We start from the raw sequence: 26,080 nt of genomic DNA, 5'->3' as shown, positions 1-26,080 counted from the left end.
CCCCACCCCCCGCTGTATTCCATAGTCTCCTTTCTTTATTTTCCTCCATCACCTTTACACTCATCTAGCAAACAATATACTTTAATTATTTATCATACTCATTGCCTGAGTCCCTGCACCAGAACCTAACCTTCATAAGGACATGGATTCTTGCTCATTTTATTCATTGTCCTGGCACATAGATACTCAAGGAACACTTGCTGGTTGAAGGAACAAATGTTAGACACAAGTTAGTAAATAGACCTTCCTAGGAAATGTCAGAGTTATGGGGCTCCTCTAGTAAGAAGAGATGCTTAGGAAGGAAAAGGATGTATACATGTACATGTGTGCATGTGTTTGCGTGTGTGTGTGTGTGTGTGTGTGTGTGTGTGCTGCAAGACAGCTTGAGAATCTCTTCACTTGTAATAAACAATGTGTGAGTTCTTGATGACTCGTATGTAAGTGTTTTAATGTTATACATTAACCAGAGTCAATACCTCATTCATTCATGTCCTCACTCACTCATTCAGCAGACATCTTACTAGTGACAATGCTGTGTCATGTGCTCTGCTAGATATTCAGGGGGCACATGGCTAAGAATAGGGTCCCTGACATAGGGACTTCCACAGTGTGAACGAAGCCCCACAGTCAGCACATATATGGGAGGATCCAGGCATTACAGCAAACTGTAACTCCCCAGACACACTTAATTAGGAAAGCAGTCAGGGGGGAAAATCAGCCTTATCACTTGGAAGAGTGACAACCAGGTAGAATTTCCCATTCTAGAGCACATGGAAGGAAGCTGGAGAGAGGTAAGTGGGCAGAAAGGAGGCACCTCCACAAAGTAATCTTGCTCTCCTTCCTCAGAGAAAGGCCAGGAGCAAAGAACTGTCCATGACAAGAGCAAGGTGGGTCACACACCAGGAAGAAGTCTTTCTGGCTCCCAGGAGACCCTGCACACAGCATCATCTGGGTCCTGGGAAAACCATGGGAAATAGAACTCTGACCATGACATTTGCCCACAGGCATGTATATAGAAGAGGCTAACAACTCCTGGAGCACAGGTTGCCTTCTTGGAGAACATCCCCTGTCCACAGTGAGGTCAATGCAGAAGGTAATTGAGCACCTTCTCTGACCATCTGCGGGTGGCGCCCAGGTGCTCTGGCATCCTGGACACCCACCTGCTTTTGTTATGAGTACCTGACTTGTCTTCTTAACTTAGCTGTTGATTTCTCCACTCAGCAAAACACACAGCCTCTGGGACTTTGCCATATATTTATTGGTTAGTCTTCATGGCCACCTTTTTCCTGGGTGGGTCTGTAGCACAGCCATGCACTTTCTGGCATCCCCTGACCTTGACCTCCCCATACCTGGTCTCTTTTGTGCACACCCTCACCTTTCAACTTCACCCCACAGCCTCACCCCAACATCCTGGGCCCCATCTTTAATGTTGACAGGTCTGGTCTCAGCTTTTTTTAGTCTGGTGACTGCTTGTGGGAGGCCACTGGAGAGATGTCAGGCCGCATGATCCAAGGAGGGGTCTCCTCTTCCTGAGAAGTTGGGGGTCCAGGTCCTCTGTGTCCAGCTGCTACCAGAAATGTATGTGCAAGTCTCCTTGCTGTGCCAGCGTTTTCCCTGCCAGGAGAATCAGAACAAAAGGAAGTGCAGTTAGCTATATGAGAGTGAGCTGCATGAGCCATGACATCAAGAAACCTGGAACGGCTCTCTAGTCTTTTGTCAGCACCTCTGATACAGCAGTGGTGGTCCCTGACCTGGTCCCTACTTCTGGGCTCTCTGGTTCACTCAGACTATACCTTCTACCCCAGAGACCCAACAAGGGTCCCTCCCACGCATCAGCCACTGCTGAGCATACCACCCTGAAGCTACTCCCGCAACAGCTGTCTTTAAATACCGTGTCACTAATTCTCTACCTTGAATGGAATCAAGTCCAAGCAACATGCTCAACTCAGAGGCCCTGTAAAGTGAAGCTTCATATAATCTGTTTAGCTGGGCTTCCTTCTCTCTATCTAATGCCCTTACCATCTACCTTGGTCCCAGAGGCCCATCTTGGATCCTCAGTTTATACCAGGCAAAGCCCTCCCTCCATGAAAGAGTTCTGGCCTCTGCTTCCCTCCTCCCTTGCCCGGCCCATGGGATGCTCTTGTGTCTCCTGCCCACATTCTTCAGTCCCACCCAGCCCGGCTCCACCATCTTCATGAGCTTCTCTGGCCATCCTAACGTGATTGATCACTCTCTTCCCTGATTTCCTGCTGCCTTTGTGGCCTGCCCTATACCACACATGCACATAGTTTTCTAATTGGAAAGTGTGAGATCCAGGGCCCACAGTCCTATGTTCAAGGCCTGCCTCTACCAGGCCCTGGACAAAGAAAACTAGACCCCTGACTACTCCCAATGTGAGGTGCACATGTCTGTGATCTTTGTGATCACATCAAGAGCAGGCCAGACTTTGGCTAAACACCAGCAAACTAACAACTTCTTGCAACGTCTATCTCTGCATGTATAAAACAAGGGTGACCATGGACAGACTACGACCAGACAAGTAAGCCCCAAGCTGCTTTAGAGCTACTGCAGGGACCTGGTGAAACTGTTTTAGAAAAGGTAAGCCTTACCAACATGCCAGTAGGTATTATGGGGCCTGTGTAGTAGCCTTCTGCAGAAGGAAAAGATTTAAAATTTAAAATTTCAATTATTTGGGAACAAGCCCAAAGATTCGTAACACAGAGTTACTGTAATTTTAGTAAAGCTCAAACGTGATGCAAAAGGATACTGAAAGCCTGATGATCTGGGGGCAGCAACTCATCTCATGACTAAGTGTCACTGACCTCATGGCATCAGACTCACAAAACCAACACCCACATGCTTTCCAGCGGTGCCACCTGTGTGGAAACCTCTGTCAACAGTTTGTTTCTTTGTGAAATTCGAATGGCCATCAAGTGAAAGAAACAGTCTAATAAGTGGTAAAAATAGTAAATAAATAAATAAATAAATAAATAAAGTATATATATATATATATATATATACACATATATATATGTATATACACACACACAAATAAATAAATAAATAAAGTATATATATATATATATATATATATATATATATACACACACCCACATTTCACTCTTGGAGAGGTTGTCCCAAGGGCAAGTGACTCCACCTCTGATCTGAATTTCTTTTTAACATAACTGAAATAAAACTTAAATAGGTCTAGAAAATGAAGTTGAAGAAATGTCTCAGAAAGTAGGAAAGTACAAAGACAGAGAGTAAAGTGAGTATGATACCGTGATTTAAAAGAAATATACTGTGATTTATAAGAAATATATATAAAATGGGGGTTCCTGGGATTGGCTAAGATGACTAAGCATCTTATACATAAGATTCTTTAATATATATATATAAGATGCTTTAATATATATAATATATTTTTAAAAAATCACTGAGAAAGCATCTGACCTTGAGTTAGAAGTGGCAGATTAAAAACATGGGATTTTTTTTCCCCTTCTGAAACCCTACTAAAATAACTGTGAGGGAAATTTTCAAGGGGCAGGGAGGTAAAGTTACAAAGCCAAGTAAGTCAGAATAGCAGATCAAATCTAAGTGAAAGCCAATGCATAGTGACAGGAAACCACTGGAGGAAGAACACTGGACTTAGGAGAGGGACAAGATTTGAAACGAGGGTGCCTGAAGATAAGAGTCAAGGAAATGTGGAGATTTGCTCTCAGGGAACCCATGGAGGCTCTGGACCTGGCAACACCAATACCTTAGAAACAGAATCAAGGCAGAGGTCTAAAAATTGGTTGCAGTTGGGCATACCTATCTAGGTCTCCTCCTCAGTTCCATGAAGCCACTTACCCACCTGATGCTCATCAAAGAGAAGTTCGAGAAGAAACTAAACCAGAAAGGCCGGGATTTAAGGTCAGCTGGTACCAAGTAAGGCAGAAGGCATATACTGAAAGTAGGAGGAGGTACATGTGGCATGAGCGTCTACATGCTCATTGTGAAGTCTGCCACCTCCCCCACCTTGTTCCCAGAAAATCAGGAAGGCAACTGGAGAACTTCTTCCTGGAGAAACCAAGGAATCCAAGAGGAAATGCCTCTAGACATCTAGAAGCACCCAACAAAATGGCTTAGTCTCCACTATATCACTGTGCCATGAGCTCTCCACTCAACAAGCCCCACAGACACAGAGCCTCCCTAGCCCTTTACCACCTCACTCTTGAAAATAAAGTTATCCTCAAATTACAAGTACCTGAGGGAAGACTTGAACAGGCCAAAATAGACAAATTCAGAGAAAACAGAAAATGCCAGAATCAAAAGAGAAAAAATTTTTAAAAATTTTTGGAAATCCTCAGATAAATATTTTATTTGCCAAACAAGAACAGGTTGCTATAAAGGAGGAACCATCCAAGAAGAGAAAATAATTCTAGGAAATTGAAAGTATAATAGCTGTTTAAAAAAATTCAAAACAGTAAATGTAAAGATCTAATTGGCTTTGTTAAGTGATTCATGAATCAGACACCATCCCACCTAGCAGGAAAGGGGAGCTCTGAGTAGTACAAAATCGAAGGTCTTATAATGAAGGAGTGGGGTAAGAACGTGACCAGGAAAAAAAAAAAAAAAGGAAGGAAGGAAGGAAAGGAGAGAGGGAGGGAAGAAGGGAGGAAGAAAGAGAAGAGAAGAAGAGGAAAGGAGAGGAGAGGAGAGGAGAGGAGGATTGTTTCAGGCAAGGTCCCTTCCCTGGAGAGAAGGGCTGGGGGTCTTTTCATGCAGATTACCTTATCTTCCTTTGGGAGATGGAGAGGACCCAGGTGACAAATTGCCTCCAGATTGATTGGTTTAGCATTCCACTCTTGGAGAGGTTGTTCCAAGGGCAAGTGACTCCACCTCTGACCTGGATTTCTTTTTAACATAACCAAAATAAAACTTAAATAGGTCTAGAAAATAAAGTTGAGGAAATGTCTCAGAAAGTAGAAAAAAAGTACAAAGACAGAGAGTAAAGTAAGTGTGATACTGTGATTTATAAGAAATATATATATTCTGGGGTGCCTGGGTGGCTAAGATGACTAAGCATCTTCCTTCAGCTCAGGTCGTAGATTTCCAGGTCCTGGGATGGAGATCCATGTTGTGGGGGCGGGGGGGGGGGGGCGGTCCTAGCTCAGCAAGTCTACCTCTCCCTCTGTCTTTCCCCCTGCTTATGCGCTCTCGCTCTCTCTCAAATGAATAAGTAAAAATCTTTAAAAAGGAAAAAAAAAGAAATATATATTTTGGTCTTTGCCAATGGCTCTGGTTTACAGCTGCCAAATCCCATGTAATTTCCTTAATGATTAGAGCAATAAGGGCATATTGTTATATTTGCATTTTGTTCTCAGTTTCTGATATAGCTTCAGAACGATAGAGGTGAAATGGGGTTTCCTTTACAAGCAAGCCCCTTTGAACCACACCTGAGTTTAAGTGAATACAGCAACTTTTGGGAAGCCCCTAAGGATGGGGGCAGGTTGCCAAGGGAACCAACCAGGATTAGAGACTTGGAACTTTCCATCCAAACTCCCCCTCCCTCTACACCACCCACAGACCTCCTGGGAGAGAGAATGGCTGGAGGTTAAATGGGTCATCAATCGCCAATCCATCACAGCCTATGCAAAGAAGCCTCCACAAAACCCCAAAAGGACATGGTCCAGAGAACCTGCAGATTGGCGAACATGTAGAGGTGCTGGGAAAATGGCACCCTCAGAGAGGACGATGAAGCTCTGTGCCCTTTCCCCAACCTTGCCTTGTGCATCTCTTCCATCTGACTATCCTGAGTTACATCTTTTTATAATAAGCTAGTAATCTAGTAAGGAAAGGGTTTTCCTGTGAGCTGCTCTACCAAGGTAATTGAACCAGAAGAGGGGATTATAGGACTCTCCAAGTTATAGCAAGTCTTAGAAGCACAGGTGACAACCTGGACTTTCTTTTGATGTGTAAAGTGGGGAAGAGGGCGGTCTTGTGGGACTGGAACTTTACATGTGGGATCTGATCTGTGTCCAAGTAGATAGAGTCAGAATTGAGTTGAATTGCAGAACACTCAGTGGGTGACCACAGAATCTGGAAATTGCTTGGTTTTAAACCAACCCCGCCCAAACAAACACACACACATTTTGTGGCCACTAGTGCTGTGAGTATAGTATAAGAGTAGAGGACACACAAGAATGATTATTCCTTAGAATAAAGACATTTAAGAACCAGCCAGGAGATCCAAAAATCAGTTAATAGGAATTCTGAAAAAAAGGGACTAGACAAAACCAGAATAGAAGAAAATAACCAAAGAAATAATTTGAGAAATCGTTCAAGAACTGAAAAATGGGCATTTCCAAACCAAGAATATCCACTAAACACTCATGAAAAGGGATAAAAATATACCAACATCAAGGCACAGCATGATGAAATTTAGGAACTGGGACAGCATCAGATTCTACCAAAAGCAACACTAGAAGCCAGAAGACAATGGAGATGATTTTCAACCCAAAATGCTATATTATTCAATGAGAATAGGAGGATGTCTGTATTGCTGGTGAGAACTTTGGTAAGCCCATTCTTCTTTTGGGAGAATAGTGACCGGTATCCATCAAATAGTGGACAGGTATATAGAAAATTAAGCAAGAAAAAAGAAGATATTTAGTAGCTCTGGAGGAAAATAAAAATCACAAGAAAGGAAATACCATAGTACCCCACTCGGCTCAACAAGAAATAATATTTACTGTTATAATAAAGTAAAAGAGCACACTCAGCTGATAAACATCATGCCCATATTAGGCTGAGAAGGTATGTGTCTACATTGTGTAGAGTACTATAGATGGTGTAATAAAGAAAAATCCTTATCATCCATAATAGGAAGTGAGTTTTTCCAAGACTTAAAAAATTGGGGGCGTGAAGGAGGGAAGGAATGTAAGCGCATTATTGAGAAATATAGTCTACAGATGCAAATCTAGAATAAAGAGCTAAAAAGAAAGAAAAAAAGAGATTTTTTTTTCTGGAAAGTAAAGCATAGGGATGGCGAGGAGTGGGGGCAGAGACCGTTAATCTTGATTCTAAGACTTGTTGAAATAGCTTACCCTTTTAAGCCTAGACTAATATTTTAATTTAGAGAAAAATAAATAATTCATGAAAATTTCCTTAACCTGAAAGACACAGGTTTCTAGATTGAAAAACCCAAGTTCCAGTTTTGTCAGATATAACAAAAACAAACAAAAAAGATGGACACTCAGTTAAATTTGAATTTCAGATAAACAGTGAGTAAACTTTTAGCAAAAGTATGCCTCAAATATTGCAACATTAACTCATAACTTATCTAAAATTCAAATGTAATGTGTCCTCTATTTTATTCAGGAACCAGAGGCCCAAATTACACATATGAATGTACATGGCATGACACTAAAAAGCACTAGGGATAAAAGGGAGATGTTAACAACTTCCAGAGGGAAAAAATGTCACATGCAAAGACATCAGAAAAGCACTGACTTCTCACGGCAAGATGGGAAAGTTGAAACCGTGGAACAACGTCTTCAAAATTCTGAAGAAAAATAATGTCCATCCTGAAATCTTATACCCACATGATCATTAACCAAGTCTGAGAGTTGAATAAAGGCATTTCTAGGTATGCAAATGTTCAAAACTCTGCCTACCACTATAAGAGGATTTGCCCCACAAAAAAGAAACAAGGCAAGAAAGAAGAAAGTATGCACTACAGGAAGATGGAGACCCAATGGTAAGAGAGAAGGGAAATGAATTCCCAGGACAAAAAGTGTGCTGGGCAGAGAGACCGCAGGCAAGATTGGAATGGGAGAATGGAAGGCTCTGGAATGGAAGACTCCAGGGTTAAAAAGGGAACTGATGGAGAGCCGGATGTGTTTGGTTACATGGAAAATGGTCAGTGGACAGGTTTTTCCACATCTGTTGGGGAGTTTGGAGAGAATTATAAATAGATGCACAGAAAATTAAGCAGGTGAAGAAAATGCTATTAACAAAATGCTTACAGGAGATTAAACGAACATTATCATCGTATACAGCTTGGCAATGCAGAAAATAATACTTGAGAGTGATAATGAGGTAAATGCAAAACACTGCTTTAACCAAAAAATTATGCTGGAGGCAGAGAAAGTGGGCATATGGTGTCAAAAGGCAAGAGGAAATGTCCTATCACTCTGAGAATAAAAAAAAAAAAAAAAAAAAAATCAAAGTCCTGAGAGTGGCCTACATGGCCCTACCCAATCTGTGGCGCAAGTTACCTCTCTAATCTTACCCCTATTGTTCTCCCCTCATTCCCCTTCCTCCAGCAAAAAGGGTGTCTTTGCCATTCTAATCCTCAGGTACCCTGTATGTCCTTCTACTTCAGGGCCTTCGCATTTGTTTTTCCTTTGCTGGGACCATCCTCTTCCTGAAAGTCCTCAGGGCCTCTCCTTCCCGTCCCTCAGGTCTTTGCTCAGACGCTGTCTTCTCTGCAAGGTCCTCCCTTCCTCCACTCGCATTTAACACTCCCTTCCTCAGCATTCCCAACATCACCCCCATGGATCCTTATTTTTCTCCATATTATTCATAACGCTTACTATGTAAAGCACCACCTCTAAATAACGAGATAGTTAGACTGGTATTTTATCTAAACGTCTGCTTATTCTCTCCATTGCAGTGAAAGCCCTACAAAAGCAGGGTGTTTTGTTCACTACGCCTGTCCATGATTTGTTCACTAATGTATCCATGCCTGGAACAGTGACTGGCACATAGCAGGAGCTTTACAAATATTTGTTAAAAAAAAAAAAAAAAAAAAAAAAAAGAATTCAAGACAGAGCCATATAAGCATTCACAGAGAAAAATAAAAGTAAATACCAGAAACAAACTGTTAAAATCATTGAATGTGATTACCTCTGAGGACTCAGGGCCTGCTGGTTTTCCTCAGAAGCCTTTTAGTATTATCTGGCTTTTTAAACCATGTACATGTATTACTCGAATAAAAATCAAATGATCTCTAAATATGCTCGCTGTTTTCACCCCCTCCACACTCCGGAATCGTATTTAATTTTGATACCAAAAGGAAGTGACTATGGGACTCCCTAGACTTTCATATTATTAACCCTCGAAGCCGTCCTCTTCCTCCCCTCCACCTCTTGGTCTCTAATACATGTCTCTACTCCATCCCCATGTCCCGAAGCCCTCATCTCCTTCATGGCCCTCCAATTCATTCACCTTCTACCTCCAACACTACTGCCCTAGCTCCATCTTCCTCCCAGGTGTTGCATACGTTTTTTAATAGTCCCCTATATCCATTCAGGCCACCAGCCTATTATACCATGGCCAGACTGATACTTTCAAGTACAAATCTGACCACATCACTCCACTGGAACTTGCTTTAAATATGCTCATGGTGTCATACTGCTCGTCCACTAAGATGAAGCTCTTAATCCTCTGCCTTACTTGCTTGCCCTTTCCCTTGCCACCCCAGTCTCCCATGCTCATCTTCTTTTTTTCCACCACAGGACTTTCGCACATGCTGTTATCCCTGCCTGGAATGCTGTTTCTAGAACATTTGCCTACTTCCATTCTGCTCATCATTCAAATATCAGCTACAGTAACATTAAATCAAATCTCCCTATTTTAAGCTCTTAGAGCACAGGCATGTGGATATCTGTACTTGGTCACATTTGTCACAGTTGCAGTTTTACATGTGGGCCGACTGGATTAGTATCTGCATCCACCCTCACCATCAACACACGCACGCACATAAACACACACACACTCACACACACACATATGCATGCACACATACTTACAATCTCGTCACTAAAGCAGGAAATCATTTTTTTATCATTATATCCCCACTCTCCAGAATATGGTAGGAATTCAATACCTATGTACTGATCTATAGATACATCACCTCTTACTACTGAAAACACCACTTTGCTTGGGTTTGAATAAGAGTTATTCATCAGTCTCATCGCTATCCTAAAATACTAGGACTTGGAGACTGCATACTTTTTATTTTTTCTTGAAGTCCTGCTACTCACTCTTCTCTATACTTCCAGTTCTCATCTGCACATATAATTTCTAGAAATGTGCATTGATGTAATATGAGCAGAAGATTATGTGTTGTATGGAGTGTCTATCTGGAGAGCTTATATATTATAAAATCTTTTCTTATACCTAGTTTTTAGATATTGTCATCCATAATACATTTCTAGCACTTCACATATGATCTGTAAATGCATTCTCTTCCTTCACAGTTCAATACACATTCAGTTGTCTGAATTCTAGTAAGCACCTGATTAAAGCTAAAGATTCAGCACTTTAGGCAAAACTAATGATTTTTATCTTGTTTCAGTTCAGTGAAGCTTAACACTTACATTTTGTGCTTTAGCCAAATTATTACACGTTCTTTACTGTACAGGGACGACAGGGGACACTGACCAGTTGATAGGGCCCATGAAAATGACCAATTGTTAGCTAGTGCACAAAACTCCAAGTCCAGCATAAGACAGGGCACTTGGAGGGGGGTCTAAATTTGAACATCTAATGTTGAACACCTCTTGTTTATGATTCCTGCGCAAGTAGAGACTATCTGCTAACCTGACATTAACTTAACCCTTTGCTGACTAAAACAAGAATAAATTAATCAACTGTTTTCTTTTGACATATTCAGAATTGAATGAGAAGCCAAATATTCTTTAAATTTCCTTCTAGAGAATAAGACTCCCTATCAGACACAAGCTAAAATAGTCATAGTGAATCCTAAATTTCTCATGTCTACAATGTAATATCATTGAACAATACTAAACTCAAGAATTCCCCATGCAGGTATTTTTTTCTTTTTATTTTTAAGATTTTATTTATTTATGAGGGAGAGAGAGAGCGGGGGGGAGAGGGAGAGAGAATCTGAAGCACACTCTGCACTGAGCATAGAGCCTCGTGTGGGGCTTGATTCCACGACCACAAGATCATGACCTGAGCCGAAACCAAGAGTTAAGTGCTTAACCAACTGAGCCACCCAGGTGCTCCCCCCATGCAGGTACTTTTAAGGACACCTTCTTTTGCCCCCAAAATCAGTCTCTGGAAATAGCTAGCAGGGGTCACTCTCCAAATGGACTGCCTTCCCCAGGGCGGGGCCATGTCACATGAGAAGGAGAAGGCTGGGACCAGAAATCTGGATGATCCTGCCTCTTGGTGGACCCAGTGTGAACCACTGACTGTGTCAGTCTTGTATCCACACTCGCTTCCTTCATCACTGTTTTCAAAGTTAGGCTCAACAGCTCTTTCCCAAGTTTTTTGCCATTTCTGTGAGTGATGTAGAATTTGGCATTCCTTGAAAACTTGAGCTTGATAAAATTTCTTGCTCCCCTGGGTGTATCACCAAACCCTACACCTTCCTAGAAAGGTGGAAAAGTAGCATGCAGTGAGTTGAGGGCTGGGGTTTGTGCTTCAGACGATAGTGGCACTGTCGGGACACTCTCACAGCTTGGTGTTCACATTACCTTTAACAGCATGTGCGTCCATTTTAATCACCAATGAAATGCCGATGAAACAAGGTACCATTTAAGGGGCGCCTGGTGGCTCAGTGGGTTAAGCCTCTGTCTTCAGCTTGGTTCATGATCTCAGGGTTCTGGGATCGAGCCTTGCATCAGGCTCTCTCTGCTTGGCAGGGAGTCTGCTTCCTCCTCTCTCTTTCTCTGCCTGCCTCTCTGCCTACTTGTGATCTCTGTCTGTCAAATAAATAAATCAAATCTTAAAATAAATACATGAACAAACAAACAAACAAACAAGGTACCATTTAATACCCATCATGTCAACAGCCCACCTAGAATATTCAGAGCTGTTTGGATGCCATGAACATCCCATACAGAGCTGATGATTTCTTCTGTTTCTCTCTTAATTTCAATAACCACCCCTTATCGTTTTTCAAGATAGAAATAACTCTCTGATCCTAGAAAATAGACACTCATTCACCTTGTTCCAGCAATAAGGGCCTGCAGAAAACTATAAAAGAGAAACTGAAAATCACACATATCCCTTCTACACAGAAAACACGCGTGCGCACGCACGCACACACACCCACACACTGCTTTTGGAGTGCCACAGAGCTGACCTAAGCCCAGTTACTCTTGTTCATCTAATAATTGAAAACACGGATTGAAGCTGCCTCATGTCATGAGGATTTAAGATAGTATTGTTGTATAAGGCATAGTAACTAGTAGCTGGAAGCTAAGGCTATTACTGTTGTCAATATATTTCCAGGAGATAGATAGATAGATAGATAGATACAGAGATAGATAAAGAGAGAGTGCACTTTTTATGTTTCTACAAGATGGCTTTGTGTGCAAAAAAAAAAAAACAAAACAGTATTTAGAAGGTATGTTGCTGGGGTGCCTGGGTGACTCAGTGGGCTAAGCCGCTGCCTTCGGCTCAGGTCATGATCTCAGGGTCCTGGGATAGAGCCCTGCATTGGGCTCTCTGCTCAGCAGGGAACCTGCTTCTGCTTCCCCTCTCTTTCTGCCTGCCTCTCTGCCTACTTGTGCTCTCTGTCTCTGTCAAATAAATAAATAAAATCTTTTTTAAAAAATGAAGAAGAAGTTACGCTGCTTTGACAAATTATATTCAATTTATAAAGGTTACACATCTTTCAATGGAGTTCTTCTCAAGTTTTTTAATCCAAATGACAAATTTTGTTATTCTATTTATAAGCAGAAGTTGCCTGTTTTGTTTTTCAAAAGTCTGAATTCCTCAAGAGTCTTTGAAAGCAATAGTAAGAGGAGAACACCTTTAAGGATACATATTATGGACTGATTATTTGTATCCTCCCAGTACCCATACGCTGAAGCCCTAATGCCCAGTATAGCTATATTTGGAGAGGGGGCTTCCTAAGGAAGTAATTAATGTAAGCTTAAATGAGGTCATAGTGGTGGGACCCAGGTCCCATAGGATTGGTGTCCTAGAAAAAGGAGTAGACACTGACCCTCTCTGTGTGTGTGAACAGAGGAAAGGTCATATGAGAGCACAGTGTGAAAGCCATGGTCTCCAAACCAGAAGAGAGATCTCCCCACAAACAAACCTGCTGGCACCTGATCATGGAATTCTAGCCTCCAGAACTGTAAGAAAATGAATTCCTGTTGTTTGAGCCACCCAGCATGTGACATTTCCTTACAGTATCCCTAGCAGCCAATTCAATATGAGAAGCAGAGAGCCCTCCTTAACATCCAAGTCAGAGCTCAGAGGTTGACAATGAAAGCAGGGACCCACACACGACTAGATAGTTGCATCCGTGGAGATGACCATACCTTGCAGGGAATGGCTGTTGAGTGCACCAAGGCCAGACCTGAGGCTCGGGACTCCTAGCCTGCCAATGAGGTTGCAGAGCCACTAATGGATTTGTTAACTGAGATTTATACCCAATCTTAGAGTTGACAGATTGAGCAAATAAAAATACAGGCTCCTTTCCTCCTCCAAGGAAAGGAAATCTATTATGCTTCTCTTTGTATTACCAGTGTTCAATATACTGCATATAACTTTAGTAGACTCAGCAATGCTGTTTAATTAAAATAGCACCCGAATGTTAAAAAAAAAAATTTACAGGATCCACAGTTAAATTTAAATTTCACATGATTTTGCAATATTTGGGACATTCTTCTTCTTCTTTTTTTTTTATTTTTAAGCTAAAAAGAAAACAAACCAAAAAGCAAAAAACCCAGTTTACCCACTGGGGACATTCTTATATAAAAAATTATTCACTGATGGGGCGCCTGGGTAGCTCGGTGGGTTAAGCCTCTGCCTCCACCTCAGGTCATGATCTCAGGGTCCTGGGATCAAGCTCTGCACTGGGCTCTCTACTCAGCAGGGAGCCTGCTTCCCCTTCTCTCTCTGCCTGCCTCTCTGCCTTCTTGTGATCTCTCTTTCTCTCTGTCAAATAAATAAATTAAATCTTTTTTAAAAATTCACTGCTAATTTGAAATTCAAATTAATTAGGCAAATAAATTATTTTATTTATTTTATTAATTGGGCAAATCAATTATTTTATCTGACAACCCTAACCAGTACAGGCATGATTTTCTGGAGGGTATTTTACTAATTTATGTCAAATCTTTAAACCTAATTATCGGCACAGCAACTCCACTTCTAGGAATTTAGTCACAAGAAATTACTAGATAATAAATATAACAGGTAAGGATATTTCTCCAGCGTATTACTCATAATCACAAAAAATGGAATTAAGGTAAGGGTGGTTAAACAGTTGTATTTTTGTTCAAATGTATGTGTCCTTAAAGTTGTAATTTTTTAAATCTGTATCAGTATGAAAAGATGTCCTGACATATTGTTAAATTTAAAAGGGTAATGAAGTAATTCTAAGTTTGATTTTATTTTTAAATATTTGTCCAAGACACCATCCCTCACCCACACATACATGAAAAACATCTGGAATAATTATACCAAAATATTGATGGGAGTTACCTCTGGATTGTGGGGTTACTGGTTAAATTTACTTTGTTCTGTATGCCTTCATGTTACATTATCTTAATAATCAGAATGATACAATGATTCTATTACAATATTTAAAATGTACTTGTAGCTTTCTTAAAAAGAAGTACACAAAAGCACTGATAATTATATGATCTTAAAAGCTGAAGCAGAGAATTCATGTGCGGATTCAGTAATTCCTTACCTGAAGTCATGGGCGTGAAGCTTGTCATATTTTAGTGTCAATTTATCTAAGCTATGACATCTTTCTCTTGCTAAAAGAACCACAGTAATACCTGGATATGGTAGATATTTGCTATTTTTGTTCATTTTGTTTGGGGTTAAAGGAGTTACTTTTTTTCTCTACGTAACATCATTTTATCCCTTCTTCTTGCTACAGAGCAGCAGTTTTCCTTCAGAGAATCATCTCCAGCCCCCAGGCTCAGTCCACATGCTTTGGATAAAATTGACTCCAACCTTGGCTCCAAGGGTGTGCATGTGATCCATTTATATGTCCAATCAGAGTATGCCATTCCCTTGGCCTAATAATTTGCCCAGATAAGGGAATGAGATAGAATTCTGACCAATGAAAATCAGATTATAGGATTTTGTCAGGTCAAGAGAAATACTCTTTTTATTGGATTAGAACCCAGAAGAATATGCGCCTGGGGTTACTAGTCATCTTACTGCCATCTGAAACCAATATGGACAGCAAAATTACATCAAGAAAGATTAAAAGCTTAACTCTTGGGTTATATGGTACCTAAAGTTCAGTTTTATTATTTTTTAAGCCAAAATTTTTAGAAGAATTTGATCATTTTTCAAGTAACATAGTATGGACCTTAGATTTATTGTGCATTTTCCAGCAAAAGGTCTGGTTAATTTGATTGATATGAGGATGAAATTAATTGAATCTACTGGCACAGTTTACAGGTCTGAGTAAAATTTCATTGGTGTTAATATCCCAAGAGAAGGGTTGCCAGGCATCCTGTAGAGGAATATGTCCCATATTTAATTATTTTTGTCCTGCTTCCTGTATTGACTTTCTCAGGGCATCCTAAATGGCCTGTATTCAGCATTTTTCAATGAATTACAAAAATTCAGCAGTTGAAGTTTTTATGAAATTTATCTGGATGTGGATATTTTTATTTGCTAAATTTGGTGGTCCTACTGAGGGATCATTCACCCCCCTACACCCTGCCATGTTTCACCTGCTCTATCATCGCTCTACCTACTGATACCCAATTTTAGCTGAAGTTATAAGAGTTGATGAATTTTTTCTTAAGATTTTATTCATTTATTTGTCAGAGAGAGAGAGAGAGAGAGCTCACAAGCCGGGGAGTAGAAGAAAGAGGAAGAAGGATAAAACCCCAAACAAAAGAAGCTCGGGCTCCCCCCTGAGCAAGGAGCTCAATGTAGGATTTCCATCCAAGGACCCCAGGACCATGACCTGAGTTGCAGACAGATGCTAAACCAACTGAGCCAACCAGGGAACCAGGGGTCCCGAACTATTTTTTTTTCTTCTTCTTTTTTTTTTTTTTTTTATTATTAAAATGGTTTGAGCCAGATTTTTGGTCTCTTGTAACCAAAAGAAAACTATCTGAACCCAATTAATTGCAGAACCACCAGCACCTAAGCTCTACAGCCTAATTATACTAATTGCTATATTTTACATTAATCACTGAGTATGTTGAGGACAAGCTAAATACATTATCTCACGAATAAGACTAGCCATCCTTGGAGATGGACAGTCTTTTCTATATTTCACAGATGAGGGAACCGAGTCGTCATGAGGTTAAGTAATGCACCCCAAATCACACAGCTAGGTGCATGGGGCCAGTATACTGAGACACTGAGTCTGCGTCCTTCCACTACAGCTTTCAGTGCTCACTTGGAATTCTCAGTTCCAGTTTCATGCCACAGAGAGAATTCTTCCATTGGTTCACTACCGGTTGGAGTAAAATAACCACCAGAAAGCCTAACTTCCCACAAATAGCTCTGATTTGAAGCCAAGCATATAAAGTGCCCAAACAGAGCCTCAGTTTAAAGAGAGTACAGGAAGCCTCCGCCTTACTACTGTTTTCTCCAATTTCCAAGCAAGGATTATGATCTGAAAGCAAGTTTTTGGCTCACTTGAGTCATGTCAAGTTAATCAAGGTCAGTCCCATTGTTGAAATTAACCAAATATCTGCAAAATTTTCCACTGTTTATGGACAGTGCCTAAAACTGTATAAGCTGGACGTGAACTACGTAAACAGGTTTCCAAAACCTCATTTTAGTTTCCTGAAAATACAGAAAAATACATAAAAATAAAATGACTCCTGCACTTTTAGCTGTGATGTGACATTCTATGTGTAATTCATCATGGTTTTGTGACTTTCATAGTAATTCTGAAATGAAGGTAGAACAGAGATGATGTGCTCTGTCCAAAGTGGAGCAGCAGGTCAACAGCAAACAGATAAGACCCCAAACAAACAAATGAAGAAAAATCGCAAGTATCTACTATATCCAGGTGTTTCTCTGGCTCTTTTAGCAAGAGAAGGATGTCATAGCTTAGATAACTCAACACTAAAATACGATGAGGAACATGTCTATGACTTCGGGTAAGGAATTCCTGAATCTACGCCTGGACCCCTTGCTTCAGACTTTTAAGGTTATAGAATTAGCAAAGCTTTTGACAAATAGGTTTAACTAGAAACAAACCAAAACTCTTTGTCTGCTAGCTTCCACTCCTCCAGACTTCCATAGGAGCCTCTGCCCCTGCCTTTGCTGCCCAGGGAAAGCAGTAGCATTGTGGCAATCACACAGCAAGTTTGCCAATGAGCATTGTAGGTGCTAGCCTTGGGAGGCAGAAAGTGAGGACAGCTGCATTCCTTCCTGGACCTCTGATGGCTTTTCAAGTACAGCCCCAATAAATATGATAATTATGGTCCAAGTGACTCTGAAAAGTGGGAAAGGCCTATTTTTCAAACATCTCCCCTTGACTAGTTCCCAGCAGGCTTGACTATTTTATGGGGGAAGTTTCAGGAACAAAAAAGACTCTGTTCCTTACCACCCCCTCCCAGCAGGCTGGAGAGAGCTTCTCAGGCTCCTGGAGTGGGTCAGGCGGAGAGCAGTGGCCCAGAAGAGATGGAATTTGTGACATTCTGCCCCATGAGGTCAGTGGGATGATGACAACCACTCCCATCCCACTTCTGTTCCTTGCCGTCCCAGTATGTGTGCACATTTTCCACTAGTAAGAAACTCAGAGGACAATTTTCTGAAGCCTCGCACAGCAAAACCCCAAATACAAAGGTTCTTTTCAAATCCACCTCTGAACTGCAGAGCCCACACTCCGCCATCCATCCATGAGTTCCTGACACATGCTCAGCAAGCGACTATAATCTCTTCTACCTGGATTCCTGTAGGAGCCTTCCATCCAAGGTACACCAAAGTTTGGTCCTTAGAGAGGTTTGCCGCCCCCTAAAGGCAGAGGATTTAAAAGCAGTCATAAAATCGACCAAAAGTCAAACTGCTTTTTTCTGTTTTGTTTTCATTTGTAAAATCGGATTTTAGTTATGGCATCTCTGCTATGAAACCCTGCAAAAGCGTCCATGTATTCCCCCAAAATTAGGTTTGTATTACCAGTAGCACTTTCAGAGCAAAGTTTATCACATTCTCTTCCATGCCACAAACACTTTACCGACTGCTTTTTATTTCACCTGTGTCAGGCTGTCGTGGCTAGAGTGGACCTGGGTCCCCACCCCTAGTCTCTTTCCTGCTTGTGCCTCCAGTTCAGCCAAAGGGATCCCTTCAAAATGGGATCTGAGAGTGCCATGCTTCTGATTTAAAACTCTTGCTTGCTCCCCTTCGTTCCCTTCAGAATGAATCCAACTTCTAGCAGGTTCGTGGTTCTTCACAGTCTGAGTCCAACCTATCTTCCAGCCTCCCCTGGGCCCTTTTACCCCACGTGACCCACACTCCCAGTTCCTTGAACACATCGTCCCTTTCTCAGAGTCTGTGTCTCTAGGAAGGCATTCCTTCCATTAAGAATTTTCTCTTTGATCTCGAAAACGCCGACTCCTCCTATAAGGCTCGCTGACGTGTCCACTTCCCTGGGACACCTTCCCCAGGAAGAATTCATTACTCTTCCTGCCTTACCCTGAGTACCTGCTACATGACTCTACAGCAGCACCTCTATGATTTTCCCCATATGGCTTCCCAGAAAGGTTACATTCCTCATTACAAGACTAGAGCCCAAAACATGTGTTGGGCTGCATTTTACTAGTTAACAGAGTTGCTGTGACTTAAATCAAGTCTTCATAACCAGCCCACCTTTCACTTCCTGACTCCTTGGGTCACAGCAGGCTACTTTCCTCTCCACCCATGTGACCTTCACTCTGTGAAAGCAGCTGGGAAAGTGGGTTTATGGCCACCTTGGTGTCTTGCTCTCTCCCTCCCTCCTGCAAGTCCCTGCCAAGAGAGCTGGCCACAGATTATAAGGTAGATAGGAATAAAGAGCACCCTCCCCCACATCATTTGTCTGCAGTTTCAGTTGTGCTTTATTTTTTTTTTCAGCTATGTTTTCATTCAGCCTGCTACTCCAGAACCCTGAGTTTTGCACACAACTGGGTGCTACTTTGGATACATAATAAAGTTGTGCCTTGATTCCTACACTCGTCTTTATACTTCACTCCCTCAGTCAGAAAGCAGTGTGTTGAGTAAGGGACACCAAGAAAGCCTGTCCCCCAGTGTCTGCCACTCACCATACTATCACAGTCAGTTGCTTACATGTGTCTGCCATCTCTTACAATCTCCTTCCTTTTTAAAAACATTAACGTGCTGCCCATCTTTGATTCTCCAGGGCCTGACACATGCGGGCTTAATACCAATGTACATAAGAATGACAGCCTTGCTGGATAAAGAATTCTTGGCTGCATATTTGTCCCACTTAACATGTTGAATACGTCATGCCAGCCCTTTCTGTCCTGCCAGGTCTCTGCGGACAGGTCTGCTGCCAGCTGTATGTGTCTACTCTTATAGATTAAGGACCTGTTATCTGATGCTGCTTTCAAGATTTTCTCTTTATCTTTGTAATTTGCAAGTTTCACTATAATATGTTGAGGTGTTGACCTATTTTTTTTTTTTTTTGAGGGGAGTTCTCTGTGCCTTCTGGACTTGAATGCATGTTTCCTTCTCCAGATTAGCAAAGTTCTCAGCTATAATTTGTTCAAATAAACTTTCTGTCCTTTTCCCCCACTCTTCATCTTCTGGGACTCCTATAATATGGATATTACTGAGTTCCCTAAGTCTACCTTCATGATCTAATCGTCTTCTTTCCCTCTTCTTTTCAGCTTCCGTGTTTTCCATCATTTTATCTTCTATATCACTGATTCTCTCTTCTGACTTGTTCATCCACTTTTTTATAGCCTCCACTCTGGACTGCATCTCGGTAATGGCATTTTTATTTCAGGCTAACTAAATTTTAGAGTTTTTTTTTTTTTTAAATCTCTACAATAAGGGATTCTGTAATTTCTTCTATGCATTCCTCCCCCCCAAGCCCAGCTGGTATCTTTATTGTCATTCTTTTAAAATTCTAGTTCGGGGGCACCTAGGTGGCTCAGTGGGTTAAGCCTCTGCCTTCGGCTCAGGTCATGGTCTCAGGGTCCTGGGATCGATTGAGCCCCACATCAGGCTCTCTGCTCAGCGGGGAGCCTTCTCCCCCCACCCCCACCCCACCGCCTGCCTCTCTGCCTGTTTGTGATCTGCCTGTCTGTCAAATAAATAAATAAAATCTTTAAAATAAAATAAAATAAATTTCTAGTTCAGACATTGTATTTATAAACATATTGATTAAATCCAATCCCTGGGTGTGAGTACTTCCTCCTATTCCTTATTTCGGGGTGAGTTTCTCCATCTTGCCATTTGTCCAGAAAAGAAAAGAAGAAAGAAAAAGAAAAAATAACAATAACAACAACAACAACAACAGAAACAAAACAAAAACTGGGTCCTGGGTGTGTTTTGGTCTGCTGGTTTAAAGAAACTAGATCCCAAAATAAGAAAGAAAGAAAAACATCTATGGCACAAGATACTGTGTAAGTTGCTTCCTCCATCCCCTACTGATTCCTGGCCTAGCTGCCACCCCTCTCCCCTGCTTCTTTGCTCTCGGAACCCCTATTTTGTTCAGGAGTCTGGAAGGGAAGCACCTCAAAGACGTTGGGTCCTCCCAACAATATGTTGAACAGTAATCTTACCCACCACTAATGAAACTGGTTAGGATGGGCTTGGGTCCTAAGCGTGGCCTAAGAGAGGTTGGTGGGAGACACATGGAGGTTTCCTCATGTCTAGAAAAGCTTGTCCTTTCCTGCTTTAGGACGTTGTGATGTGAAGGGATGGTACTTGGAAATGCTGCCATTTGTAAGAAAGACATGAAAGACAAGCGAGTTCCAAGGAACAGAATCCTCTGAGCCCTAACTATGGCTATGGCCGACATTGCAACAATGGTTCAAACTCTTCATGTTCCCTTTGCAATATGATTTTGCAGCTACTCCCACCAAAAGGCAAAGTCTATTTCTTCATTACTTGAGTCTGGACTCGCCTGGTGAATTGTTTTAGCCAATAGTATACAGCAGAAATGTCTGCACCCATTCTAACTCTTAATCTCAAGTGGCTTTGACACGTCTGCTTGCTCTTGGGCTCCTGCACCCACCGTAAGAAAGACCCCAGGCCACCTGCTAGAGGGCTGTCAGCTCCACTGACCAGAGCTAAGGCTTCCTGGCCAACAGCCAGCCAATCCCCAGAAGGACTACCATCTGATCAACACAAAGCTATTCACAGAGGCATAAGGAAGCATCGGTCAGATGAGACCAAAAGAACTGCCAGGCTAAGCTCAGCTCAAATTTCTGATCTGCTGAATTGGGAGCTAAGAAATAATGGGTGCTTCAAACCCCTAAGTTTTGAAGTGGTTTGTTACATAGCAATACTTAAATCACTTAAAAATTCTGGAACTGTCCTGTCCCTCCTCAAGACTCCAAGTTATAAGAGATAATAAATTTTCTTTTGGTATTTTGTTCTTTGTTTTTAAACACTACGGTTAGATGCAGTCAATATCTCCCTGACACGGAGTTGCTGAGTTAAGAAAAGATTAGAGCGATCTCCTGCCTTCAAGGAAATGATAGTCCAACTGCACTTAAGATAGACAGAGACAGACAGACAGACAGACACACACACACACACACAGATATATAGATAGACATATCTATCTATATCTATCTATATATATATAGAGAGAGAGAGAGAGTGAGAGAGAATAATTGGGGGGAGGGGCAGAGAGAATCTTAAGCAGGCTCCTTGCCCAGTGTGAAGCCCAATCTGGGACTCAATCTCATAACTCTGAGATCATAACCTGAGCCAAAATCAAGGGTCAGATGCTTAAACAACTGAGCCACCTAGGTGCTCCAAGACACATATCTTTTAAGGAGGCTGTCAACCCTTTCAGGGCTGAGGACTGGTGTTGTAAGTATCTGTAGAAAGGATTAGAATCTGAAAATGTACATATCAACACAAGGTACCTTCCATTAAGTACAAAATGAGCAGGTCAGTCCATATGAAGACTTCATGAAGGAAGCTGGATATGAGCTGGGTGGTGTTTGAAGGAGATTCAGGATTCAGAGAGATGGGAATCCAAGAGGAGGTGGAGGGAGGTGGGATCCTCTCTGGCCCTGGGGAGATGGACGTTCCATGGGGATTTGTTCTAGGAAGAGGTGATGACTAGGAGTCAAGCTCAGATGTGGTGATTTAAGGTTTAAATGACACAAGGAGGAAAGAACGGCTTTCTCATTGCAAGTCCAGTAAAAGTTCCTTCTGTGAGGCCACAAGGCACAGCTGTCAGGAGGTACAAGCCAGTGTTCACCCTAGCCACTCTCAAAAGAGTTTCAAAAGGCACATTGTCTCAGAGGTCCACAGGCCAGTGCCCCTGGCCTCAGAAATGACCGGGTGTGAAGAGTCTCTTTCTACTAGTTATGCCCTGTACTCTTCATATGCTCTTACTCAGCGAGCCACCTGCCAGCCTGGGGTGGGGGAGGGGGTCACAGAGTAGTCCTTTAATAAAGATCAGACCACAGGTTGAATGGATTTCACAAACCTAAAAAAAAAAAAAAAAAATGTAACAGAGAGGAACCTGTTTCTTTCAAATCACCAGGGTCTACCATCTCTCTCTCTCTCTACATCTAAGCTGCCCCAAGTCTGAGAGGAATGATCAAGGCCTAGCAGGTTGATACGCAGGTTCTGTGCAGAGTCACCTCCCTTGGAGTCTGGAGAAAAGGCACAAGGAAGCCCCCTGTTCTCCCAACTACAAGTGGGAAGGTGCTAAATAATTCTGAAAACAAGCCAGCTACAGAATTTAGAGCATAGTGAAAGGGAGAACTATTACGTATTTTGGCCAAGAAGCCTTCTTTCTTTTATTGAACAATGATTACGTGCTAAGCACATCTTATCCACATGAGAAAACTTTCGTGACATTTCTCTGAAATAAGTATAATGATTCCCATTTTACAGTTGAGGAATACCAGCCTCAGGAGAGTGAGAAATGGGGACACCTAGGTGACTCAATTAAGTGGCTGCCGACAGCTGAGATCATGATCCCAGGGTTCTGGGATAGAGCCCTGCCAGGGTCTCCCTATTCAACAAGGAATCTGCTTCTCCCTGTTCCTCTGCCCCTTCCCCTGCTCATTCTTTCTCTCTGTCTTTCTCAAATATATAAATAAATAAATTCTAAAAGAAAAATTATTTAAAAAGAGAGAATAAGAACTGTGCCCACAGACCCAGTGTTAGTGAGTGGGAAAGTCAGGATTCGAACCTAGGTTAATCTGATGCTGAAGTCTGAGGGCACCCCATAAGGCTCTCCTGCAGGGCCTGGCTACTAGGATTTCTTCAAAATCTGAATGGAACACAGATTTTCATGGGAGATTAGTTGTAAAGGCATCACTTAGTCAAGAGAGTAAGTGAGTTAACACTTTGGCCTTCAAACCAGCTCTGTAGTAAAGTAACTATAACAGCCATGTGGCCTTGGCCCAATCGTGTGATTTCTTGGGACCTCAATTTTTTCTATTTATAAAATAAGGAAGTGAATCTGTATAATAGATGACACCCCCTCCAGCTCCTGAGGCTGGGAGGTTTTCCATCTCTTCCAAGAGAGACTAGCCCAGACTGATCTGTCCCAACTGAGAGTTTCTGGGAAAGAGGCTCAGATTGGTTCAGATTCAACCCTCCTCCAATCCACCAACGCCGGGGGTCCAAGGGTCCTGACTTAGCTGTTGGAGGTTCAGCCTTGTGGATGACCGAGCAATTCAAGCCTTGCGAGTGGCAGGGGCAACTGTGAAAGGTTCTTGGACCCTCTTAGAACCGGTCTATCTGATGACATCCAACAGGAACAGTGATGATTCACCAAACCAGTCACTCTCTACCATGGGAAACTTCACTGCTTCCCTTGCTTTGAGAAAGGAGGGCTTGTCCATCCAATCCCACCTCCCCTCCTTCCAAACCCTCCGATGGGGCAGAAAAGCCACATAGGGTTGTTGACTAAGAGGAGGGGGCCAGCCCTGCCAGCAAAGCATGTGCTTTTCCTGAAATTCTGTCCCGGGGTATCAAACGTCATTGAGGACCCTGACTGACCTTCCACACCAACCCCCCAAATCAGCCAGCAACCGACAGTGGGCAGGCCCGAACCGTGGGAAAGACGAGACTGCTGCAGGAATCTGTGGACTACGGCAGCCTCTCAGTCACAAGGCTGCTGAATAGGCAGGTGAAGGGGAATCCTGCCCAGGGCATGGACACGCAGTTCTGAGGCCCGCACTGCCGCGGAGGCAAGGCCGCGCCTCCTCCCCGCCCCCGCCCCCAGCCTCCGGGGGAAGGAGGCTGCAGGAGCCTGACACCGAGAGCCCGCAGTCGCTGGGAGCCGCTCCAGGACACAGCCCGTGCTGAGTAAAGGTTTGAATAAGGAGAGGGAGAGGAAAGGGCAGCCAGAGCGGTTGGTTTGAGTCGGGAGAGTTTGAGCCTAGAGATGGCTGCGGGGTGGAGGTCGGCGGAGGGGAGCCTGCAGTTACCTGGTTAGGTGCCTCTCTCCCTGCTCCACCTTGTTCAACCAGCCTGATGTCCGGAGTGGGGACTCAACACTGCAAGGGCCTCCGGCCCCCAAAGCAGCCTCACGGGAAGGACCCAGGTGGGCTTTAACGCTGTCGGGGTGGGGTGGGAAGGTGGAATGGAAGGGTGGATAGGTGCAGGGGAGAGAAGCTTTGGGGGTGACTGTGAGAATTCAGGACGTGAGGTTCCAGCTGGGGAGAAGGGAGTGTATCCCACTGACACCCAGGCAGCTGCTGGGGGATGTGACTTCCCTGCTCCTGTCCTGCACCGCACTCACTGCAGAGGACCAGCAGGGAAGGGCTAGATTGGAGGCTGAGGTCAGACTGCTGTGGGTGATGTGCCCTGTCCAGGTTCCTCGGGCTTCTGTCCCTCAGAGCCGTTATCTAACCGTAAAGCGGGTCGCAGCTTGGGAGAGGAGGAAAGCGTAACTGCACATTTCACAAGGATGCTCTCAGAGATGGAGCAGCGGCTGCAAGAGGAGGGATGTGGGTGAGAAGGAACAGAAAGAGCCCATCATCCACACTACAGGGGGCGGCTGATGGAAGCTAAGATGACCTGATCCTAGAAGATCTTAAGAGGGGAGGAAGGTTGCCTCCTCCCAGAGGGCTTGGCAGGACTGGCCTGGGCACTGCTGCTGACTTAGGGAGAAGCTGTGCAACCCTAGGCCATTCGGTCAACATCTCTGGGCCAGGGTCAATCATAAAAATGCCTGCTCTCCTGACATTAGTGGATTGTTGTGATGTGCAATTGTGAAAGAGATCTATAATGTGAAGTGCACTTAAATGTAAAAGTGTGAAGTTATTCTCACCAGAATTTCTTAGACTAGTAGTTCCCAACACCAGCTGCACATGAAAGTCTCTTGAGAAGCTTTAAAAAAAAAAAATGCTGCACCTGGACCCCATCTTAGAGCAATTATTCAAATTGGGGAGGGAGACTGGACAAGACAGCCAAGGGGGCAGGAAGTGGTATTTTTTTTTTTTTAAACTTCTCTGTGGTTCTGATGCCCTATGAAGGTTGAGACCCACTGCCTAAGGTTTCACAAACTTCCTCAAGGTAACTGCTTGGAGCACACATCTTATAAAGGCAGATTCCTGGCTTCTCCCAGATCTTCTAGGTCAGAATCCCAAGGAGGCTCAGCAGTCTTTCTCTTGAGCAAGCACTAGAAGCAGTGTGGACATGTTATTCCAGGAATGAGTCTGTCGATGATCTCTTTCCCTATGGGATGGATGGCCATACACAGCAATGCTCTGGACAGTGCAGGCGTGGCAGCTCAGGAAGAGGAGGGACTCTTCAGATAATAGGTGCAGACATGTGCTCCTGGGATGGAGCTTGTGCTAGACAGCCACAGCCAGTCCCATCCCTGCTGCGCCGAGGCAACAATCCCATTATAAAATGACAAATTTCCCAGCCAAAGGGCCTGAGAACCTTAAGATAAAAAGGAAACCATGATGTTATCTATAACTGATAGCAGAGATAGCCTGCGTTTTATTGT

General features: G+C 42.9%; 1 protein-coding gene across 2 annotated transcripts in view; it reads right to left on the bottom strand.

The window, feature by feature from the left end:
• Window positions 1–1,235: 1,235 nt before the first annotated feature.
• Window positions 1,236–26,080, bottom strand: part of KCNA6 (potassium voltage-gated channel subfamily A member 6) — a 43,687-nt gene continuing 18,842 nt past the window's right edge. Inside the window, exons 2-3 of one of the 2 annotated variants that reach the window (XM_059184567.1) lie at window positions 4,776–4,899; window positions 1,236–1,614 (exon numbers count right to left, since the gene is read on the bottom strand). The gene's annotated coding sequence lies outside the window, so the exon portion shown is untranslated. The remainder of the gene's footprint in view (window positions 1,615–4,775; window positions 4,900–26,080) is intronic. The other variant, XM_059184566.1, reaches the window with a different exon arrangement.

Source organism: Mustela lutreola, chromosome 8 (genome assembly GCF_030435805.1).
Source record: "Mustela lutreola isolate mMusLut2 chromosome 8, mMusLut2.pri, whole genome shotgun sequence".
Lineage (NCBI taxonomy): Eukaryota > Metazoa > Chordata > Mammalia > Carnivora > Mustelidae > Mustela > Mustela lutreola.
Note: the sequence above shows the minus strand (reverse complement) of the source record. Positions and strands in the feature narration are given on the sequence as shown.